We start from the raw sequence: 25,993 nt of genomic DNA on the forward strand, positions 1-25,993 counted from the left end.
TATTCCATGCAACTCCACTACTCTACACGCTTCCTTCATTCCTTGTACTGACTCTGATGCCCCAAACCCAGTAAAACATATTCCAAAAATTTACATTTAGAAAGGGTAATTATTTTAGAGAAGGTAATTGATTTCTAGATAAGTTCTCCTAACTCTCATTTGAAACATTAGTCACTCTTACATATTTATTCGATTTAATAATCCATTTCATTGAATATATAATTTTGTTGAACCAGAAATTCCTCTTTTACTTTGGGTTAATGCCAAAGTATCAACCAACATTTGAACCTCCAAAACAGTTGAAAGTTATCTGTTGTTGAGTAATTACTACTCCTTGAGCTGTATTAGCAAACCTTTCTTTTTATTTCTATGTTCATTTTCAAAATTTATTAGGCGTTTGGATTTTTAAAGAATTGAGCAGGCCTATAATCCAAGATTTTACAAGGATTTATAACTCTGTATTTCATTAAATATACGTCTGGAACTAGTGCTTTAATAGGAAAAAAATGGGCTTTAGAATTCTGAAATGTAGTAATACATTTGATGGCCAAAATAAAGTAGGAAAGAAAGATGAATGGAAATTCTATAACATATCAAAAATGCATTTGAAAACACAAAACAATAGAAATAGATTTCTTTAGCACCAAGGAATTATTGTGTTTGTTAGTCTCAATTCCTTCGGAAATTTATCTTTAGGAGATAAATCACATCACTTCTAATAAGGAGAAAGACATATAATACGAACAAAATTGAAAAAGAAGGAAGAAGGGAAAATAAGTAGTGATGAAAATGAGAAATGGAACAAATTAAGAGGGCTAAGAAGGTGAGGGAGGTGCAGGGGCAGCAGAGGGACCCCCGGAAACCCAACTGGCCTGCTATTTTCAAAATTAACAAAAGTAGGCTTAGTGTACTATCTGAGATTTATTAAATCTGTTGAGAATAAGTTTTGTCTTTTCCTAAAGAATTGAAAAGGCATTTGAACCTATAATATAATACAGATTAAGAATTAATGTTACATATTTTGTTGTCTAGGAACATTATACTTAATATCTCTCATTAAGAAGACAGCATTGGGTCATTTGAGTACAGATTGGAATAACAGTTATGTTTTTACATCTAAATCTATTTCAGATTAAGTACCCATGACTCTATATTATCATTTGGGCCTCATCCTGTGTTTTTCCTCAATATGTACATTTAAAGAGAAATTTTCCCATTGACAAGTGAGTGTTGTCTGTACTTACACTCTTCTTTTTTAAAGATTTATTTATTTATTTATTTATTTATTTATTTATTTATTTATTTTAGAGAGAGAATGTATGAGCGGTGGGGAGGGGCAGAGGGAAAGGGAGAGGGGAGAATCTCAAGTAGACTCCCCACTGAGCGCTCAATCCCAGGACCCTGAGATCATGAGCTGAGCCAAAATCAAGAGTCGGATGTTCAACCGACTGAGCCACCAGGGCGCCCCTGTACGTACATTCTTATTGGAAACCTTTATATTGTCAAAGGAAGCGTTTTGAAATCTATAAACCTATACCATCAAAACATTACTTTGAAGTTACTAATACACTTGATGCAATTCATAGAAATGATTGCCCTTAAAAGTTATCTTCCACAGTAAGTGCTTTCTATGGAAAAAGATTTAAAAACTCAATTTCTTTTTTAATATAGAACACTATTTGAAAATAACTGTTTATCATATAATCACCAAATATTCAACCAAAAGACAAACTAACAAACAAAACCAAAAATATTCTCTCCAGTTTTCACCTTGTTAGGCTTTCAAAGTAAGTGTTATCTCAGGAAAACCTTCCCAGATTAAATTTGGTGTTGCTCTTGCTTTTATTGTTTTAAGTGATTCTCATAGGTTTAGTTAAATATTTACTGCATGTTTATTTACCTAATGTCTGTATGCCCTTACCACACAATGCTTCCAGAGGGCAAAGTGTGTGTCACTTTTATGTCCAGTGACTGACATATCATAACGGCTGACGTATTTGTGAATGGAATAGGCAGGTTTAGCAGGAACTCTGAGAAGATGGAGAGCCTGGGCTGTGTCACACAGCCTGCTATCCCCTGGCCGTGGTGACCCATGAATTACATTTTGTCCTGAAACATCTTCAAAGTTCCCACTTTCTCTTTTACTGGAAGATACCACAATAAATTTAGGACAGGCATATTTATCACCCATATCCTCAGTCTCTCTCTGGCGGCTAATGAGGAAGCATTCCATGCAAATATAAAGTGACGATGTGTTTATGGTCAAACCTCCTTTGATTAAAATTAATAAAAAGAGAAGCCTGGCTATGAAGTAGGATTCTCCCCAGCTTTTGTATTTCTTTTCTAAATGTATCTCCCCAGTGTTCAGCAGGCTTTATCTTGCTAAATGTCAGAAGATTATGCTAATTAATAAACAAGTGAAGACAGCAGAAGGGATGAACAGAACATTAATTTATCCTGCTTAAGGCTTTAAATAAAATCTTCTCAGACCATGAGGGGAAAAAAAAGAACCTGGACAGCTTTTTAATAACACACAGCTATTAATGAATATTTTCTTACGAATTATCTTTACCGAACTCCCTGAGAAGAGCCATCTGAAATGTAGTACTTTTCCAAAAAAGCCACAAGAAATTGCCATGCCCAGTTCTGCAGAACAAGAACATTTTATGCTTTATTTTATTTCACCTTGTTTTAAGCTCGGTGGGTTAGAATTTGTTAGCTCATTGGATTGTAAAATATACCTCTGTAGCAAACTATTACTGAAGTGCTTTGTCACTGAAGCACAGAAGTTGGCATCCTGTAGGATTACCCTACTAGTGATTTCGTATGCAGGGCCCACCGGAGCTGTGTCTATTTGTTCTGCTGACAAGCCACAGAGTCTAAGCTTTTAAAAGAATTGAGTTACGTTTAACAACATCCCTGCATTTTTCCTAAAAAGAAATGAAATATTTGGAGAAGGTCGACAGTTTTAGGAAGCAGAAAAGAACTGTCACCGGAGGCCACTGTGCTTTCCGCAGCGTGAGGTGCCCAGCTGAGGTGATACACTGCTTATCTAAGGGACCTTCTGCAGACATGTTGTGGATTTGATAAAATGTATAAAATCTATACTGTTCACTTGTCAGAGGAAAAAGGCCTTTTGCTTCCTCGTAGAAACCTGCGGGAGAATACAGATTCTTGCAGAGGTGATGGCTATCAGTGCCACGTCGCGATAAAAAGAATAGGGCAAACCGTGGGTAGCTTCTGGATACTCAAGACACCCTGGCAAGCAGAGGGATACAAGGGTACGAGCAAGAGGTCACACAGGGACGAACCAAGAGATGAAAAGTCAGGGAACTGTCCCAGGAGAGAAAGAGAGAAAAACAAGGTTCATCATAGCTCGAAAGAAAGGTTGAATGGACACCTAATCTTCAAGGAGAGGAAATATGGCCTATGCAAAATGGGCAGTGGCCTTTTCTGTTAACTGAGGAAGTGAGTTAGCATTTTAGCAAGAAGGATTCAGGTTAAGCCTTGAAAAGCAACTTGTGCTGCCCAGTGGGAATCCATGTTATCAAGGAAAACTTCAAATCTTCCTTGTCAAGATAATTATTAGTCTGAAATCTGTGCACTTGTGAGCTCCACCCAAAACTACAGATTTCTTTTCAAGTGACTTCCAAGTTGTGAGCTCTGTGTCCTAGATTCCAAGAGGAGAGGGTTTATGAATAAGGTCAAGCCTAGAGGCCATAATTTTCTATGTTTCCAAACAATTCCCTAAACTGCAACTTCATGGAGTCAGAAATCCCAATAAGGAGTCATGATACTGGAATCACTTGATAGGAGATATCAAAGTTCTCAGAATAAAATGAGGCGCATATGTATTTTAATATTTTTTAGTGCCAATCCCAAATTAATTTAATTACATTCAATGCTTATTTATGAAGAGCTCATTTCAAATTCTTGGTAAGGCTTCCAACAATATGCTACTAGTGGTTAAGTTTTGGGGAAATCAAAAATTGTATGTGGACTTTCAACTCTGCAGGGTTCCGGTTAACCCTAACCCTTGCATTGTTTGAAGGTCAACTGTACTCAAAATACCCAAAAGATGTTTTTGTTTTTGTTTTAAAGATTTATTTATTTGACAGAGAGAGAGATAGCGAGAGAAGGAACACAAGCAGGGGGAGTGGGAGAGGGAGAAGCAGGCTTCCCGCCGAGCAGGGAGCCCGATGTGGGGCTCGATCCCAGGACCCTGGGGCCATGACCTGAGCCGAAGGCAGACGCTTAACGACTGAGCCACCCAGGTGCCCCAAGATCTGTTTTTTTGAAATGCTTAATCAAATAGAAAAATCCCCTGACAGTACGAATTTAAAACTAGAGAATTCATAACTTAACAATACTTCAATAGAAACAAGACATTTCCAATAGAGTAGTGATTTTTAAAAAATAAGGAAAAATGTGATAAATTGAAAATCATACTCAAATAACTTATATGCTTAATATACCCAGTTGACCACACTGACACCTTCCCTGATAATAACCAAAAAATAAAATCAACAAATAAGCACATTTCTTTCATCCATGCATGACATAGTAGGGAAAAAGGCAATTACTCTGGAGAGAAAATTAGCAATAACTATATCATTGCCTTGATGCGAGAAATCCTTTTGGATACTTAGGCCCTGAGCAGAGCGGAAAAACAAAAATTGATTTTTTTTCCTGAGATTTTTGCAAACACACCCCAGTCCTGAGATAGGTTTATCGCCCAACACTACTTGGGTAACCCAAAGAGCTGCAAGATGCTAATTTACTTGAAAATTCTAACTCATGGATCTATAGTGATTGTGGAAACCTGTAGAAGCAAAGAGAAATATTTTTCAGGAGGAATTTTCATCTGAGGTCAAATAATTCAAGTAATTTCCATATATAAATATCCACAAAAATGCACATTTCACATTAAAATAGAAAATATACAAAGTAATATTATCATTAGTAGATACAAAAGTTAATACAAGGGGGGCCTGGGTGGCTCAATCGGGCCCAACTCTTGATTTCGGCTCAGGTCATGATCTCAGACTCCTGAGATGGAGCCCTACATAGCACCCCAAGCTCAGTGGGAAGTCTGCTTTTCCCTCTCTCTCTGTCCCTCCCCCTAGCTCACGGGGGCATGCTCGCACTCTCTCTCTCTCTCTCTCTCTCTCTCTCTCTCTCAAATAAATACATTTTTTAAAAGTTAATACAAGAATAAGCCTCAAAATCATTAAATAATGGTATGAGAAAAATAGAATTTCAGATATTTTAATAGGTTCTTAGAAATAAAGCAACGGCATACAAATTTGAACAAGGAAGATTTCAAATTCTTTCAAATAAATAATGGCTGGGGATGAGTGTGCTTCTGTATGCCACTATTTGCTCATTGTTTGGGGAAAGAAAAGGGACAGAAAAATGGGGACCGACGAATCACTGCAACGGTAAATTTTATGGGTCAGCTTGGCTAGTCCTAGCCCATGGTACCCACACGTTTGGTCAAATACCAGTCTAGAGGCTGCTGTGAAGGTATTTTTTACATGAGCTTAACACGTAGTCTGATTATCCTCCATATGTACCTGGGCCTCATCCAACCATTTAAAGGCCATAGAGAAAAAGACTGAAGGACCCCAAGCAAGAGAGCGTTCTGTCTCCACCATGCTTCCAAATTCCAGCAGTGGCATCAACCCTTCCCTGAGTTTCTGGCCTGTCTGACCTGTAAATTCTGGATCTATCATTTCCCCAAAATCATATAAACTAATTCCTTAAAATAAATCTCTCCCTCCCCCACTCCCTGGCTTCTCCCTCTCCACCTCCCCTGCCTCTCCCTCACCGCCTCCCCCTCCCTCCATGCCAACAGAGGGACCACCCTGAAAGCTCAAATGCTACCTCTAATACGACTAGTAGAGAAGACCCTCCTCCTAGTCACATTACCTTGAAAAACTAAAAATCCAGAGAAGTTCAGCTTATAAGCCTATTTTCTACTCATCTAGAAAATATCAAAAAATCAGCATCTTAAAGGCAGAAAGGACGAAACAAAAATTGACTCCCTGAACTTAACCTGAAGTAAACAGGAGAGCAGGTAAGATCACAAAACAAAGAATAACCATACAACAGCTCAAACAATAATGACAACAACACAACTGTCTGATATAAACGTACACTTAGAACCGAGATGATGTTGTAAAGAGACATGATGGTTCCTAAAGAGGAGTGCTGCCCTGCAAATGGCTTAGGGAGTATTAGCTGAATGAAGGGATGGCTCCGTGGGTGTGGGTGCGTGGGTGGGGGGTGGGGAATGTGCGTGGGGCAGGTGGAGGTATGGGTATGCGTGGGTGTGGGTGTGTGTGGGTGTGAAAGACAGAGATAAAGAAAGAAAGAGACAGTGAACAAGAGACAGAGAGATATGACAAATCAAGGGAAAGCCGCTGAAAGCAGATACTCTGGAGCATCAACTGTATTAACTATTATGCCCAAACCAAAGCAAAAAGATGAGATAAGAATTTTAGTAAAATAATAATACTTTGAGAAGGCTTAACTAGAGATCTGATGTTGCAATTACTTCATAGCTAAAATTCTTACTGAATTTGAAATGCACTTTTTTTGTTGGTGTTATTGCTGCCCTGATTTCAGTGAGTTTCAGGGAATAGAACAGAATTGAATGCCTTTACTCTGCCATCACTTGATTAGTAATTACTGACTTAAGTAAGATTCCACTCCTTTAATATATTAACATTATATAAATATTGATCTTACTCTATTCCATCAATCTTTCTTTGTGTATCAATATTATCATTTTAAAATATATGATGCATTGTTTCACTTTTGCAGTTTATCTTATTCTTATTTTTTTGCAAAAATTCTCTGATTATTCTCATACTTTCCCCCAAAGATGAATTTTAGAATTCTTTTCACTACTCCACCAAACAGCCCCGCCTGCTGGGACATTGGTTCATAGTGACTGAATTGTTGGGCATATCTCTTTCTCTTTTGGGTATGCCTAGTAATTTCCATCGCTGGCTCAACTTCAATGAAGGTAATTCTGAATTTTTTATTATACTTTTCAGGTTCACTTGAAGTAATCGGCCTTTGTCCTTTAAATGTGTTTTTTTTTTAAAAGGCCACCCATTAATTCATGTGTTAATAAGTGTCACGTGTTTGGCCTCTAGGGTGCCCTGTAGCTTTCCGTCTTGCTTCTTTCCAATTGAAGTACTCTTTGCTCTCTGACTCCATAATTCTGTGGTCAGCCTCTGTGTTTTGCAGTCTGCCATATGCTTTTGTTGCGAAAATGTTACTATAATTTGCTCCTTTGGATGAAACTAACTTTCTTGTTGATGATGTTTGAGCTGAAAATGGTTTCCTTTGCTATGCCCAAATAGAAATGTTTTTTCCTTCATGTATGGTATCATTGAGCATCTCCTCTGACTGCAAGAGTTCAGGGATTTGCTTTATCATTTATCATTTCATACTCAACACTGAGAATCAGATTTATTTCCAATGACATTGACAGTAAAGGAAGGGTAGTAAGGCAATGCAGTTTTAGGATCATACTCCTCTGAACTTGGCTTTGGACAATTTCCTGTTGATGTATATAGTTGGGTATTAGTGTATGTTATGTTCATGTTATGTTTACTCATTCTTTTATTCTTTTAACAAGCTTTCATTAATTAGCTATAATCTTCCAGGTGTTACATTATTGCAAAAGATGGAAACATTTAGAAACCATGGTTCTTATTCTGAAACAGCTCATAGTCTATTATACTAATAGACAAATAAACCAGAATTTGAGCATTGGGTAAGCATTATGGATAAGCACTATGAAAGCAGGAAACATGGGAAATGGTTGCATGGGGAAAGAACCAAACTCTGATTAGTGCACGATGAGGGGAAGCACCCTTGTGAACGCTGTGACTGAATCAAACCTTGCAGGATGAGAAATTAGCCAGACAGTGCATGGGTAAAGGGCATTCCTACAGTGAAGAGCACATGCATATGGAAACAATTGGGAGAAAGCAGAGTCCATTCAGATTTTTAGTGCATTTCTGTAAGGCTGATGTATATGGTATAAGGGAAATGTAGTAAGAACTGTGGCTGGCAAAGAATACAGATGATAGAGTTACAAGCAAAACAGTTTACAAACTAAACTATACAACGTTTATGTAAAGGTTGCCATAAAGGACAAACAAGTGAAATACTTTTTACATTACAGTGGTTGGAATAAAAATTGGGATTGAATGGGTTCTAGAAAGCAGAATACTCAAATATGTGGGTACTAATCTGCAGAAACAGTGTGAACTTCAGAGAGCCAGTCAGGAGCAATATGCAGAAAGGAAGATGAGGGGGCTGCCCCAGGAAAGAAGATGTCTGTCCTGCCAATAGAAAAATGTTGAAGTGAAAGCCAAAAAGCACAAACAGAAAACACCTGGAAATGCAGATGGTGGAAGACCAGGGAGACACCTCAGCCTCCTTACAAGTAAAGGGCCCCAGTGGATCCTACTGTTGACACTGAAGAAGTTATTCATGAAGAGAATTAAAGTAAAGATTCTTAAAGAACTAAAACCGTGGTTTGTTGAGGATTAGAACTTAAGTACCAGGCAGCAGCAGCAGGTCTTTTGTCTTCCTGCCAAGAAGAATGTGGACTCCATTATATGCACAATACAAGAAATCTCAGGAAAACACAGATAATAAGGAGTATGCAGTTAATGAGGCTGTGGCAGGGATAAAGGAATACTTCAAAGTACTTTTGGGCACTCAGCTACTCTACAAATTTGAGAGACCCCAGGACACGGAGATCCTCGGAGATCATCTGGATGCACCCATGACCAGTTGTATTGGGCACCACATCTACTGAGATTATTTTTACGAACTGGAGCGATGTTGGCCTACACAACTCTGGATGAGAAGAACCTCATGTTATTACTGAATTATCTTCATGATTTTCTAAAATACCTGGCAAAGAATTCTGCGACCTTGTTTAGAGCCAGCGATTACGAAGTGGCACCATTGGAAGGCTGTGCAAAGTGAGGCCCTGACACTTTGTTCGGATCTCTGGAAACACATTTTTGTTTTTAGTCCTTCTCTTGCACAAATGATGTACTTTGAACATGTTAGTGTATAACGACTGATATTTGTTTTATGCTTGATTTTAAACAGAGAAAATAAAAAGGATTACAGCTCCAAAAACAAAACAAAACAAACTATACATGATTCCCTGACTCCAGAAGAATTGAAAGCACTTGTGTCATTTATGATGTATCGACACTTAAATAATCTTGGGAAGATTATCTATAAAAGAGTTTTCAAAACCTCCTGAGGGAAAAAGTAGAAAAATATTTACTTCATTAAAAATTTAAGGACAGTGATCTCTGTCGTCAAAAGTGTCTTCCCAGTCAAATCTTTAGACCATTGTTTCTGACTTCCTTCTTGTGGGAATTATAAATCTGTCACTCTCCCATTTCACAGTTAAGCAAGAATATAGGTGATATCATTCCCCAGGCCACCACTCTCTGCCTTCACAGCCCTAAGTTTAAGCTGTCTTTGAGGGACCAGTCAAGGACTTAATAGACCTTCATGGAGTCTCAAAAGCATCTGTTTCTGTTTTGACCTGAAGTCTTATAGCAGCCACTTCCTGTGACAGGGTTTTGTTAATTTCTTGAAATCTTAGCTTAAGCTTTTCCATTGTATGCATATACCAGATTTTCTTTGTCCACCTAACCACCGATGGATATTTAGGTCCCTTCCATGTGTAGGATGCTGTGGATACCACAGCAATCAACATGATAGTACATATTTCCTGATGGAAAAATTCACTATTGCAGAGTTTTCTAAAGTGAATTTGACACAATTACTCTTAGCAGCTCAACTGTTTCCCTCCAAAATTTATGGTGAAGTTCTAACCTCCCCCTCACCGTACCTCAGAATGTGACTTCATTTGGAGGTACGGTCCTTAAAGAGGTAATTAAGGTAACATGAGGTCATAGGGGCTGGCTCTAATCCAATATGACTGGTTTCCTGAGGAAATGAGGACACAGATAGAGTGAGAAGACCGTATGAAGACACAGGGAGAACGTGGCCATCTGTAAGCCAAGTAAAAAGGCCTCAGAAGAAACCAACCCTGACAACACCGTTTATCTTGGACTTCCAGCTTCCAGGGCTGTGAGAAAATAAATTTCTGTCAGTTAAGCCACCCAGTCTATGGTCTTTTGTAAAGGCAAGCCTAGAAAACTAATAGGACTGCTTTCAAAAGTCCAAAATTCTAAGGCTTATTTCTAATATTTACCAGGAAAAATAATATAGTAATAATCTGTTTAGTGTATTCCTGGTGTAATGCACTATACAAACTGCCTTACATATAGCATATCCTAAAATTCTCCAGGTAACTGTATGGAATAGGTATTATTATGATTCTTCACATTTTTAAAAGTTTCAGGTAGGTTAGGGAATAGTCAAAGATCACAAAGTAAAATTAACAGAATAAAATGCCATCAAGCCTGTGCTTCAATTAACCACACTGTATACCAGAACTGTCTACTTCTTTAATTTCTGGGGAAGTGTAGGAAATTGATAATGCTGACCGATGTTAACAGTCAAATTTGTTTTTTAAACAAGATTACTGAGGATGAGCACAACCTTTCAGATCAATAAATACTATCAGGCCACATTAAATAAAATAGTTTAGTAAAATGTTTTAGAAGTGGACAAATAACTGAATGAAATAGGCTATGATCTAGTTGGAAGTGTCTCCACATACAGAAATTTAAAATCTAAAATGCATTTAAAACACACAGGGAAAGATTAGGCAGTCAAACAACTGTAGGGAAACTCCTATGTCTATAGAAAAAAAAATCCAAAAAATTAAGCAGATAGCAAAAATAAACTTAATTCTGTGTAGTTAAAACTAAATCTCAAGTGCAATCATCCCTCATCCAAACAGATGTACTGGGCATTCTTGAAAGCTACAAAACCCCTTGTCCCCTTTGTTTGATATAATTTCAGTTCCTCTCACCCCTTTGGTCACTCAGCTAATAACACATTCTTTTCCCTTAATTTTACTTGCAACACATGGAAGTCAGAAGAGAATACAACACCCCTTGTGACTTTGCCAGTTCTGAATAGAGCAGAATATTATTGCACTTGTTCCAGACAGTTTATTTCTCGTAATGAACTTATGATAACATTAAATTTTTGTTGACAGCCATATCACACCAGTGAATCATACTGATTAACCCACAATTTGAAGTCTGCTCCATGTGAATCATCTGTAATCAAGTTGCCTCCAGCCATGCTTTACTAAGCCAGTGACCTCATCAAAGGAGAGAAAAAATATTGTCTCATAGGAATTTAAACTATTGAAATATTGTTACTAGTTGGAAATCACTCTTCTTTTCCTAAGTAATTTAATAAACTGTCTTTCAATAATTTAAGATTTGTCTTACATCAATTTGAAGCTACGAAGTCTAGAGGTTTATAAAATTTCATTTACTCATATATTTTAAGAAATAAGAAGCATTTCCTTCTCTTCATTGTCTTAGTACTTTACCCATTATTCATTATTCTTTGAAGATCCTTAATAGTGCTTTGATAAAAATATTTGGCAACTGTCTCTATCAATAACATCTCAGGCAGTTCCACTATATATATCAATACCATAGGTATATATAAATCTTGATTCTGATATGAATTTTCTTTGTGATGTCCATAATTCATTTTATACATCATTTTATATATCAGTCAACACCAGAAATAAAAACAACTTCACTAAAAGGCTTGTAAAAGACATAAAATCGTGAACATGAAATAAACCAATTTATGGGATTTTATCGGTGCAAATGGACTGTGTCAGAACCATCCTTGTACACATAAGCTCCCCAGGGTTTCCATTTTTTTACTTGCAGAACAAACACCTGTACAGTTCTAGAGAATTCCTCAAAGGTTTTTGAGGACAAAAGGATTTCAATAGAGATCAATAGATACAAGTTAGATATTTAAGTAACTGGAGTTATACTGTCAGAAAAGAATAGATGCAATTCCTAAGTCACATTCTTTCAAATGCCCATGAAGATAAAAAAGTTTAGAGTAGAGGCTGTAATGGGAATTGCCCTATTTTCTGAGAGCAGCAGGCCATTTGCTCTGACACGTAATATGGCAGATCAATTCATGAGGTGTTTGTGTTAGAGAAGAGAATGCGCTCAAAATACTTCCGTAGACACAGAAACTATGAATCACAATGAATTCTAAAATCTTGGTAGAATTTTTTTCTTAGGAAAAAAATAGGAGAAATGATTCTACTCATAGGACATAAGTCAACATCTTAAAAGACATGCCATTTAAGTAATCATCACAGCAATAAATAGCCAGTATGGCACTAGTCACTTAAATGTTACTTAATATTCTATCAGGATTAGAATATTTTCTCAAAAATTATATATACTATAATCCTTACTTAAAGACTCATGTATCAAATATAGAAGTATTTCAGAACGGAGGTGGCAGTAAACTCATCGAGGCAAATGGTTTAGAGAATTTAAAATTATTTGACACCTAAACATTTAAAAATAGATAAATAAATATACAAACATTTGACACCTAAATACAAATGTATGTATACATGTATTGTATGTATATTTATTTACATACGCATATACTTCTGTGTATGTGTGTGTATACGTATGTAATTGGGTTGCCATGGTTTTAATTTGCCTTTTGGAAAATTAAAAATTAATAAAAAAAACCTCCTACGACTACGGTACCTTCGTACAAAGAAAAAGTATATTCATCTCCACAGTTAGGAATAACAGATTCTCAGATAAAAAAGGAAGGTTATGCCAAATCAAACAAAAATGTATTTTAAAATAATAATCTATACTTTTTCCTAATTTGGCTGAATATAATTCTTTAAGAACTGCTCATTTGGTTCAAGCCAACATTTATTTACTGATTGCTGCAGTGTAAAATCATTAATGTATTTGCACAAAGACGCAGTTGGATGGTGGCAGACACTAACCTGATCCCAAATAACATGCCCTATTCAATGCATCTAATTGCTGGAAAATCTACACCTTAGTCTCCATTTCTGTTGCAATATACTTATTATTCTTTGTCTAATATACAGATTATATCCCAAATATCAGTTATGTCAAACTAAGAAAAAAGTATCACATATAAAAATTAGCATCCTGGGTCACTTTAATACAGGGTTTAGCAAACTTTTCTCTAAAGAGCCAGAGTGTAAATATTTCAGGCTTTATGGTGCATATGATCTCTATTACAACTATTCAACTCTGTGGTCATAGTGTGAAAGCAGCCATAGATAATATGTAAACAAATTAACATAGCTGTATTTCAGTAAAACTTTATGGACACTGAAATTTGAATGTCATAGAATTTTCATGTCATAAAATATTATTCTCCTTTTGATTTTTTCCAACCATTTAAAAATACAAAAATCATTCCTAGCCTATAGGCTGTATGAAAACGGGTAGCAGGCTGGATTAGCTCAAGGGCTATAATTTGCTGACCCCACAATATGCAAATATATGACAACTAGAATGACTTCTGCAATAACTTAATTTGCATAGAGTTTACTTAAATTCTACCTAGTCATCTTACAACTGCATAGTGGATCCAAAAAGACGGCAACAGCACCAATCCACAATTCTCCCCTTGACCTAACTTGAACATGCTAGAGATCCACTTTTCAGAAATCATATTTATTCATGTAGAACATGTAAGTGATCAGTTAGTTCTCCATGTGTGATATAAAAAATGAGTGTGCAACTTTGTGCACCTACTAGCCTCTACAAACCAAATAGTAGATGAGTTACACTCTACTCTTTGTGCCAAAGATTCAATTAACCTGAACAGAATATACGGAGTTGACTTTATAAAAATTCAAATTATTCTATATAAACCCCTGCCTGAATTATACTGCAGCGTTGTCTGGCACATAAAGCAAGCTCAGGAGGAATACCTCTTTGAATTTCCACTAGAGTGGGGACACGCTGTGCCATGTACCAGTCCCTGCAGTACTTCCACATGGCCAGTTAAGGAGCTTAACAGAAAAGGCTACTTATCTCTACAAGCCCTGAGGGCAATCAATAGAGCCCTGCTCCCCAGATTCCAGGGAGGTTCTATCTGCTAAACAAACACTTTACAATGGCAGATTCATTTGCTATCTTCTTTCAATACCAGTAGGTAAAGGTAGTTAGTATTTCTTTGTTCTTTTGGTGGGACTATCAGCAATATACCTAGTTAGTTATGCCTCAGGTATGGATAAGAACTCTCTCATATTTCCCTCAATGTCTAAATGATAAACTTAAAGATTTGATTTTTGCTTGAGTATTCACTCTGAAATGGCATGGAGAATATTTAGCACCGTGCTCTCCTGAAACAGTCCACAGGACTCCATATAATTTAAATTAGCTGAAGAGTTGCACAGAGCATCAAGAGAAAACTTTTAAATCTATAAAGAATCTATGCAATATTTGGGTCACAATCTCAGAAGATGGATGTTTTCTGTACTCTGTGAAAATAAAAGCTCTCCAATTATATCTGTCTCCAAACTAAAAGACAACTCAAGGTTTTTGTTCGGTTGGTTTGGGGCTTTTTGTTTGTTTGCTCGATTGCATGCTTTTAGGATTGACTGTTTCCTGTAGACAATAATTATTATTTGTTCTAATATAGCTCAGCCCTTACATCTCCCATGGATCCAAACGCTGACAAGCCTCCTCATTAAAGGCCTGTCTGCAGCAACCTGAAACTTTGGGTATCCCTAACTACAAAAACCATCCATCTTCCTGTTTATGAGAGAGAAGGCTGACGGCGTTAGGACACAGTAAGATGGTTCATACAAGAGTCCACTGCCATTAGCATAACCCTCCATTCAGGAGCACAGGCAGGCCTTTCCTGCTTGTGTGAAGTTACCAGCAGCAGCCAAACTGCTGGAAGCTTCTGCAGGTATGATGCTTGTTTTTTCCACTAACTCCATGGGCTCCAATGCCAAGAACTCTGGTTAATTCTTATATGATCATGTGAAAGCTTATGAAAACCTTTTATTGTCTACTTTGTTTGCCAATATTAAACTTTACTCAAATCTTAATCCTGCAATTTTACTCCTTCTAGATGAAGGAGAATACAGGACTATTTGGCTATAATCCAGGAATCAAATATACTCAGGTCTGATTTTACAGACCCCTCTTGTTTAATCCTGAATTAATGTTTTTTGATTTGGCTCTTATCTTAAAAATGGCAAAAGCATTCCCTGCCTGGGATATGGTGTAATCACTGAACTTATGGTCACTGAAGAAGTTTCTTTCCTAATGTTTATTCTGCTCAGGTAACTAAACTGAGCACCTATGATTTGAGCCGGAACCCTGGAAAAAGTTAAAGGAGTGTTATACAAACACTTTTAACAAAAAGTTAAAGGAGTTTATACAAACAATAGATGCGCTTTTGGAGTTGTGCATGACTTGATGGTATTATGACCTCAATAGGGAAGACAATTAAGAATGATAAAAATATCAGTGACTTCTCAGAAACTTGTCAATGTCCCAAAGAGCTATCTGTAATTTAACTATGATCCCATATAAGAGACCACTCCAGAAGCTAAGGGCAATGCTTTGCCTAACTTCCTTGGTCAACAAGTGGCTTTTACCGCCCAGGTATATTAAGTGCTAATAAATTTAGAAAGATTTTGATCAACTCAAAGCAATCAGCTCAGTCCTCTGATAAATAAAAACATATTGGCTATCAAAGGAATGCTTTCTCCATATTCATGAATTTTAATGATTTTGTCATGGCTTCTCAGAAGAGCCACAATTAATCCAATGGATCCTGGTCAAATTACTCTTTTATCGCCCTTAACAATTTAATGAAAGAGATAGTTTCTACAAGTCTCACATGTAACCACAAAATCCTGAGGATATATAACGGTAAAAAAAATGGTTCAGAGCTTCCTCCTCAAAGTTTTCTGAAGCAAATTAATCTCATACAACTGCCCACCTTTAAACTATGAATATCTACTAGTTCCTGTTTGCAAAGTTTCTGGCTGGATAGATTTTCACTGAGAGAGGAGTAGAGCTGGCAAAGTACACTCTGTGTTCTCTACACAGAAACAGCTACCAAGCTTATTCTCTTAACCCAGAAATTTTATTTCATGTTCATATCACCAGAGTTAGGCAACTGAGAAACAGTAAACATTGTGCTCAAGTCAAAAGTGTCAAAAATAGAAGAAATCCTTGCTCTACCTACCCAAAATTTTGCCACTAGCATTAAGGGTCATGAAAGAGTCTCAGAGTGCAAACTGACTTTCTCCCTATGAGATCATAACCAAACAACCTATGGAATACGGAATATTAGGAGAAGCCCAACAAAAACTGACTTGTTTTTTTCACAATGTTACACATAGATCTAGCTAAATATTATCAAGGACTTACTTGATCTATACACATAATTAGGTCTAGCAAGCACAAGCGATCTTTCCAAAGGAAATACCTTCCAAAGTTTGCATGATCTCCAACACGGTAACTGGATCTACGAGACGAGACAGTAATGCACAAATGCTTTATCCTTGCCTGAAGGCAAGATTTCAAATTCTTTTGATCATAGCTACAAGAGTCAAGATTAAAGATATAGTATAGCATGCCACCAATCTATATACCAGTGGAATTCCACACACAAGTGGCCTCAAACTAAGATTAATTTAAAAGCCTCTAGAAACCTATGACTCTAAGATTCAAATAGTGTTCCCAAAAAGATAACTACAGAAATGACAGCTTCTGCCCAATACTACGGAATAAGACACACTAGACGATTTTCTTAATTCTTTTTTCTTCATAATTATTTTTTTTCTGGTGTTCTTTTGCTGGTTTAACTCAAATACCTTGAGATCATTGTTTTCATTTATGATAGTTTTGTTATAATCAAAATATATGTTTGGAGTTAGCCTTTGAATTTTTAATAGCATGCAATGTATAAAATGTGGGGTGTATGGGCACTTCCAATTTCATACTTACGACCTCCACAAGAAACCAGTACCATGTAATTCCAGTTATTATTCACAGGCATCTGAGAGTTTTCTGGTCCCCGCTGAACTGACTCTGCCATGTGTGGGATTCATGAATCCCTTCTAATGATATCTTGTATTGGCACAATTTAACTGTTCAGAAATCATATGGGTAATGGGGTCTGAATGGGATACGGAATGGGCAACTACTCAGTTCTGGATGTGAAAATGAGAACACAAAATGGCCATCACAAATAACACATATCATTTTTCAATAATGCCCAAGAGATTTCAAAAAGTAAGGGGGAAAACACAATGGGTCATTTTGCATACAGATTTCTCAAAGTCTGGTATTAGGTTAACCCTTTTATCCTAAAATTATAAGATGCAGACCTGAAGGCTAATACATGTTACCAGTTGATTAGGTAGGCTCATAATATTTAGGCTATTTTATGATATTCTTGCAGAATCTGTTGGTTTTTTTTTTTTTTTTTTGAGAGAGAGAAAGGAATGAGAGTGTGTTCATGTGTACACAAGCAGGGGACGGGGGCAAAGGAAAAGGGAGAGAGAGAATCTTAAGCCTAGTGTAGAGCCTGATGCAGGGCTTGATTTCATGACCCTGAGATCATGGAGTGGAAATCAAGAGTTGGACCCTTAACCAACTAAGCCACCCAGGTGCCAAGAATCTGTTGGCTATTTTAAAGCAAAGAAATCATTAGACAACAAATTTGCCAAACGCTGATCTGCAGATACAGATAGAAACATGTTACTATAAATGCAGAGCTCTGGAGGGCTATCGTTTTTTCTTCAAGCAACTTCTCATCATACTTTTCTTTTAGGAAACTACAAAGTTAGGAAGGATAATGGAAGTCTCAAAGGCTAACTCCAAACATATATTATGAACTGTGTTTTTGGTGCTATATTTAAGAAATATTTGCCTAACTCATGGTCACAAAAATTTTCTCCTATATTTTATTCTAAGAGTTTTAATTTTAGGTTTTACATTTGTATCTATGATCTGTTTCAAGTTAATTTTTGTACATATTTGTCAATCTAAGGTATAGATCAAAGTTCATTTTTTTCCTGAATTTAGATATCTAATTATCATAATAACATTTGCTGAAAAAACTCCTTTATTCACTGAATTGCCACTGACATGGGAGATATTCATTTGCAGAACTTTGTCTTTAAAAAGTTTACTGTAATTTTCTTCCCCAGAAGCTCATCTCTGAGAACTTTACAAGAATTTTCACAGGTACAGTAAGATCCAACTTTACAATTTACAATTTCATTTTAGGAATATCTTTTGGACATTAAATATTTGTATTATCTTTCAGTTTTTAATGGTTTCATTTAGAATCTATTTTAATACCTTCTTTAATGTTTTCTATTACAAGTAGAAATTATTTTTTTTTAAAGATTTTATTTATTTATTTGAGAGAGAGAGAATGAGAGATAGAGAACACGAGAGGGAAGAGGGTCAGAGGGAGAAGCAGACTCCCCGCTGAGCAGGGAGCCCGATATGGGACTCGATCCCGGGACTCCAGGATCATGACCTGAGCCGAAGGCAGTCACTTAACCAACTGAGCCACCCAGGCGCCCCACAAGTAGAAATTATTTTTACATGTTACTGGAATATATGACCTTTTTCCAAGATATCATTTCATAATATTAACAAACTAGTCATAGGTATAATATATACATATATATGTTTATGTGTGTGTGTGTGTGTGTATGGTAGAACAGAAAGAATAGAAGAGAAGAAAAACCACTGAAAAATGCCTTATTATAGAAAACCAATTCAGAGTTTATTTTCATGGTCACTCATTTAAAATACATAAATAAAGTGTTAAAAAAAAAAACTCAGAATTAAATAAGATTTAGAGAATCTGCTAGAATTCCCGGAAATTTTGATGTCATTTCCAAAGCCTGAAAATTAATATGGGGATTAGAAATTGGGAAATAACTTCATAGGAACAAAAGAAGAAGCGTCACTCCTGAGAAAGGAGACTGAAAGATAAACCAAAGCTCAAAGTGTGTCAAAGCAAAAATTGCACCTCACGAAGATACAGGCAAGGAAAGACTTTGAGGCCACGCAATAGGGAAGAGTGGCCAGAACTCAGTCTAAGCTCAACTCTACTAAAAATAATGGCTGGTAAGCTTTTAAGAGCTGGGATGGGGGAATCTTAGGTCATCTGTGTTTGCTAATTGGGCTCACCGGAAGAAAAAGTAAACTTTGACAGGAGGAAATTTTATGCAGGGAACAAGGTGTCCACCAAAGTTAGCCTCTCCCCCCTCCCTACAGAAAGTAGAAGATGAGGGCAAGATCTTCCATGATTACATTTCAAAGAAATGGCCCCTGGGTCCTTGAGAAAGACAATCCCAGGTTATAAAAACTGGCAAGAAGCTTCTAACAGGATTTTACACACCAAAAAGGAAGAGAAAGAATTTGCAATCACAGATTTTCTAAAGTTAAATGCTCTAAGCAAAAGAAAGTTAGGGATTTGCAGACAGAAGCATGACTTCTTGGTCAGTCCACAAACAATACCTATATACACAACATGCCAGTCAGTATGGTAGACACTCTACATAGCTTCTTATCCTTACTTTGCAAAGGAAGGAAAGAACACAAAATGAAGGTGCACATTGTTCCTTGGAAGATTTACTGTCTAACAGAGTCAGAGTTGGAGGCATGTCACTGAAGTCTTTAACAGTCCAAATAGCCAGGAGTTGGAATTCTCTATCTGTACCCACTCACTACATGATTTTGCAAAAATTAATAAATCTCTGTAATCCTCAATTTACTATTCTGTGAATGGTCATACTAAGAATGCCTACTCCAGAGATTAGGCAGAGAAAAGACCATGAGTATAAAGTGCAACATGATGTATTGTCCACTGAAATGGTTTAAAGGTATCTGCAAAAATTATCATAAACAGTCATAAGGCAATGTAAAGAAAAGTGATGGATATAAAAGAGATGTAAAGATACTGCTCTGGAACCTTGGAACCAGAAACAATTAGTTTTGCCTGGGTGATTTAGAAAAAGCTTTACTGAGTAGAGGAACTGGATCATGAAGAAGAGACAGGGACTCATCAGTTAGTTAGAGCAGCCCAATGGAAAATGTCCATTCCAGCAGAATGTAAACTCCAGAATAGAGACAGTACCTATGAGCTTGTTAGACATCCAGGCTTTATTTACTGAATTGAATTGAACTGACTTTCAAGAGTTTAAAATAATTGGGTGTGCTCAAAAATGGTGAACATTTCAACAGAGAATTTCATCCTCAAGAAGTAGGAAGTGGGAGGAGATGAGACTAGAGAAAGATTTTAAAAGAATTTGATTCTTACTTTATACAACAGGCCAGTGCTACCAGGATTCCTTTTAGTCCCCTGAAAGACTAAATATCTATCCCCAACTAAAGACTGGCCAAAATAAATAATTCGAAGAAAGTTTCTAGAAAGCTATGGGAAGATTGTGAGTTGAGTACCAACATAATCAGCCTTTTATTTTTAATGAAAAACACCATTTCATGATATCCACATCTTGAGAAAACCTAAAAGATGCATAACTTATTCTTTTACTAATTTCATTTGGTGCATATGAACTCCTCTTGTAATAAAGAAATAATCTAATTCTCTTTTAAATATAGTGGGGACAGTCACATAACTTGCAATAAAAATCACTGAATTATATTTTAAACTTAGCTTCTGTTTTTTGGATCTAATTTATTTGATTTCAAAGTCTCTACTCATATTGGCTTTGTGAAAATAAACAAAGACCTTTGTGAAAATAAACAAAGACCACCCAAATGAAAACAAACAGAAGCTATTTATTCAGAGCTTTCAATAGCAAGTCAGCCACCACTTGCATTTGACAGAGGCTCAAAGGCAGGCAGAAGAGTGGGACAACCTTCTAGTGAGAAAAGGGGAAGGTTTTAGCTGTGCTTTGATTAGACATTCTCGGCATAGAGAGGCTGGAGGTGGGGAGCAGGACATCTTAGGTGATTGGTCTGAGAAACATATTTGACTCTCTCTGATTAGCCCCATCTTAAAAACCAGTGGAAAATATAGGGATGTGGCAGTCACTGACCAGTCTTGATGTTTCTGGGCTGATTGCTATGGTTGTAGCTTGGATTCCTGAACTGGTTGCAGCAGAAGTTCTGGGTCAGAATTCTACTGTCATATATAATCCAGCCATTGTCCATTTGTATTTTGACTATCTCAATTCTAACCCTTTCCATGGATACTAAGTACTTTGGACTCATCCACACCTTCAACACTCCAGGTGCCTGGGTGGCTCAGTGGGTTAAGCATCCAACTCTTGGTTTTAGGTCAGGTCATGATCTCAGGATTGTGAGATCAAGCCCCACATGGGGCTCCATGCTCAGAGTGGAGTCTGCTTGAGCCTTTCCCTCTGCTTCTCTCCCTGCTCACTTTCTCTCTCTCTCTCAAATAAATAAATAAAATCTTAAAAAAAAAAAAACCTTCAACACTCAAGGGAATTCAAATGCTTCCTTTATGCTAAAATTATATTTTATATAGAACATTGAAATGGGGCACCTGGGTGGCTTAGTCGTTAGGCGTCTGCCTTCGGCTCAGGTCATGGTCCCAGGGTCCTGGGATCGAGCCCCACATCGGGCTCCCTGCTGGGCGGGCAGCCTGCTTCTCCCTCTCCCACTCCCCCTGCTTGTGTTCCTGCTCTGTGTCTGGTCTCTGTCAAATAAATAAATTTTAAAAAATCTTAAAAAAAAGAACATTGAAATAAAAAACAAATTATAATTAAATAATTTGAAAAACTGTTCTTGATAACTGAACTAGTCAGCTGATACACGCCTGACCTCCCAAATTTTCGGCATCTCTCAATGTATATAAAAATATGTATGTATTTATATTTACTTATCATTTTATGGTTTAATACCATAAAAACTTGTTTTTGCCCGAAAAACTTGCCTTACAACGTTCATGGGCACTAAGCTCACAAGTATTTCTCCCAATAATGAGTTTTACAATAATATTTCTCCCAATAATGAGTTTTACAATGACCTTGACAATAAACTATCACTCTTAATAACTGATATCTTATAGAAGCATGTATGTAATCAACATCTCCAAAATTGAAAAAAAATGATATTAAAGCATAAAGAAGTTATACCCTCTCTGCTTCAAAGCCCTTCATTGGTCACAAAGTCCTTCCTCTTCCTTGAATTTGTAGGAAGGAGTTAGAGATAGAGTATCATTTCATTTGTTGACAGACTGTGTTCTGGTCATAATTAGCAAATAAAAATAGAATCGTAGGATCATCTTCTCATTCCAACTGCATTTTAACTTGACAGTTACTTAGTCAAGGCTATACCACATGACTCAGTCTTTGGCCCTCTTGCTCTCATGGTCCAGAGGTAGGCAAAGTCTTACAAACAAGTCAGGATGAAAATCAGTGTTATGTTCAACAACAAAAATATTCACAATAATGAAATACTGTACAAGGAATAAAGAAGATAGAGATTACTTTTTTGTAGCCAAAGTTACCAAAAAAAAAATAGGCTTAAGCTGTTCTTTTTTCTTAAATCTGTTTTTAAGTTACACATAAAAACTTCTGAGCCAAAGAAATGGGGAAGGTGTCTTCACAACAGCAATAATGGTATATACAAAATCTCATACGGGTGAAATAGCAGCTCACATCCATTAGGGTCTAGTGCAGCATTAGAAGAATTAGAAGCAATGGTGACTTCAATTCACATTTGCCATGTACAAGAATTTGCATGTTGGCTCCCATTTTCGCCAATGACTAGGTGGGTAAACTTGCACAAATTACTTATTCTCACTCCAATTATGTACTAGTAATGGGGATGATGTAACAGCATTGTTCTTCAGATTTAGAGATACTCTACGTAAGTTTCATATATGGCCTGATGCCTTCTTCACCACTATTAATACTGTTTCGAGAGCATCTTTTTTTGTGATGTACAGATAACAATACAAACGAAACTAACTAAATAGCTAACAAAATATCCTCCTTGATATCCTTTTTAATATGTATCAACATTGGGGCACTGGGTGGCTCATTCAGTTAAGCAGCGGACTCTTGATTTCAGCTGAGGTCATAATCTCAAGATCCTGGGATCAAACCCTGTGCCAGGCTCCACACCCAGCGTTGAGTCTGCTTGGATTCTCTCTCTCCCTCTGCCCCTCCCCCTGCTTGCTTTCTCTCTCTCTCTCATATCAATAATCTTTTTAAAAATACATATCAACATTAACAATATATACTAAGGGCTTATAGGATGATGAAGCACCTGTTTCCAAGTGCTGTTTTAACTTTTCACTGCATACCCCACCACTGAGTGCTCATCCTCTGGGGCTCTCTCCATCTGTCCTCCATTCTTTCCCACTCCCCTCATTCATCCTGATTCCTTGCATTTCTACTCTAGGAATAGCAAAATTTTTCTACTTACCAACAAAGAATAATGTATCTTTCTTAAGCTCATATTTCTGATTGAGGGTCCAGACCCACTTTGCAGATACAAATACACAGAGGACTCAGTTGAATAAAAGTAACTCTATTTTTCATTTGCTCACATCACTTTCATTAAGAATAGTTGTTATTCTTAAAAGGCAACTGTATTTTTTGAATTCTATCTAAATTAATAACATCTAAGATATGAGAAAAAATGAAAGCAATATGTCCTTAAGAGCTCCTGGCCCTATAAAGCAAGCCTACACTCTAGGCTTCTGAGAGCCAAGGTTGTGCCAGGTCTGTGGATTTCCCTGAGAGCTGGACGCAACATTAAATACGATAAAAATTATTAAGAATATTCTAACTAATAAAGCTGTGGATTGCCATAGACATTTTTAGCTATGTTATAATATTAGATATATATTTGCAAATCACATGTATATTGGGTTCTATAATATATTTTTTAAAGATTTTATTTTTTATTTATTTGAGACAGAGAGCACAAGTGGGGGGAAAGGGAGGGAGAGGCAGAGGGAGAAACAGGCTCCCACTGAGCAAGGAGCCTGATGCTGGGCTTGGTCCCAGGACCCTGAGATCATGACCTGAGCTGAAGGCAGACATTTAACCAACTGAGCCACCCAGGCGCCCCTATATTGGGTTCTATAATACTAAAAAAAAGAATACTGATGTGCATTGTTAAATCTCACGGATGTAACAGTTAATTTGTCCTCTGATTAGAAAAATTTCTTTTTCATATGCTCAGGATATAATTTCATACATTTCCAATAAGACTCATTTAAATGAATAAGTTAGCATTCATTAGTAAATAATAAAGATTTAATTTGTAGACTATTGCCCCCCAAAATGTGCACAAGTAAAATTATTTCTAGATATAAAATGTTTAGCCTTATATAGCCAACTCTATAATATGCTAAATCAAAACATAATCACCTCTTCCAGGGAGCCAATTCAACACTTTCACAAATCAAGAAATACTAATTAAAAACCCACATCGGCCTCAACACCATTCTAGATGCTCTAACTTAATAATTAAGAGGAAAGACTTGAGCCAGACTGAGTTTGAATTCCTTCTCAGCAATTTACCACCTTTTGTGATCTTGACGAATTGAATCTCTCTGTGCAGTTTCTCAACCATAAAATAGTAATGAAAGCAATAATGATATGTACTTACATTGCTGTTATGACAATTAGTCAACATATATTAGTGTTTATACATAACTAATATCACTCCGAATGCGTTTATGTGAATCTATATTCATATACTCAAATATATGAAGTGATTTTAGTTATATATAAATATATAACAATGTTAATGTATACATGTATAAATAGGCACATATATACATATATATCATTTAGAACAGTGACTAAAAAACAAAGAATTTTAAAAGTGTTTTCTGTTATTATTAATAATGGTTCAGTAGTGAACAAAAAAGAAAGACACTTGTTTTCACGGAACATACACACTATGGAGAAGAAATAGCAAATAAGTAAACAAATACTATAGAAAATCACCAATGGTAACAAAACTAGGCTACGAATTCAAACATAGCCATGTGGTAGGGAGGGAATAGTCATATGCCTTTGGCTGAGTTATGAGAACAGGCTTGTCTGGGAAGGTGACATTCAAGCTGAAATTTTAGTAACAATAAAGCCAGTATAAAGATTTTAAGTACTATTCTGTGTCAATGGGAAGCTTTTGGAGGGTTGAGGGTTGAAGAAGGGGAGAGAAAAAAATGGGATATGAACAGACTTTGTATATAAAAATTAGTTGAGTTGTTATACACGAATTTTTAGGGAGGCATTTTGGAAGCATGCATGGAGAAGACCTAAATAAATCAGATTATCTTCAAATATTCTATTTTGACCTACTCAGTTAAATATTAACATTTCATAAATATGTCAATTACATATGACATATGGAATAACTATGTAACAAAAGTCCAAAGGGGGACAACACAGAGTATTTCATGTACCTAAACTATATAGAAGAAAAATGACAAGACCTGCTAAGATAATTCTTGAAAAGAAGAATAATATGAGTTCTCACATATCCTTCACCCAGTTTCTTCCAATGTTTGCATTTTGCATAATTACAACACACTGTCAAAACCAGGAATTTAACACTAGAACCATGTATGTGTGTGTGTTTATATCTTTTTTAATAAAGTGTGTAGATTCATAATATCACCATATCAATCAAGATACAGAAATATTCCATCACATGAAGAACCCCATCTGCTAGATGTACCTCCATAGCACTGCTTTGGCTGTGTCCCACACTTTTTGATATGTTGTATTTTAATTTTCATTAAATTTAATGCATTTTTTTAAATTTTCCTTAAGTCTTTTACGGAGACACATAAGTTTTTTAGAAGTGGTTGTTTAGTTCTAAGTGTTTGGAGACTTCCTGCTATCTTTTATGTATGGATTTCTGAATGGATTCCATTGTGCTCAGATCACCCTTTGTGTAATTTCAATTTTTTAAAAGGGACAAAAGGAACACCCTTTGTCTAATTT

At 36.4% G+C, this 25,993-nt stretch overlaps 1 protein-coding gene and 1 pseudogene across 1 annotated transcript in view; one reads left to right on the forward strand and one right to left on the reverse strand.

Annotated features, from left to right (window-relative positions):
* LOC112820581 (trafficking protein particle complex subunit 2-like) overlaps positions 1–25,993 on the reverse strand; it is a 95,951-nt gene that overhangs the window by 17,821 nt on the left and 52,137 nt on the right. The window lies entirely within an intron of this gene.
* On the forward strand, positions 3,092–9,021 carry LOC112821240 (mortality factor 4-like protein 1 pseudogene; annotated as a pseudogene).

Source organism: Callorhinus ursinus, unplaced genomic scaffold (genome assembly GCF_003265705.2).
Source record: "Callorhinus ursinus isolate GAN/ISIS: 27379988/994484 unplaced genomic scaffold, GSC_fseal_2.0 scaffold10, whole genome shotgun sequence".
Taxonomy (NCBI): Eukaryota; Metazoa; Chordata; class Mammalia; order Carnivora; family Otariidae; genus Callorhinus; species Callorhinus ursinus.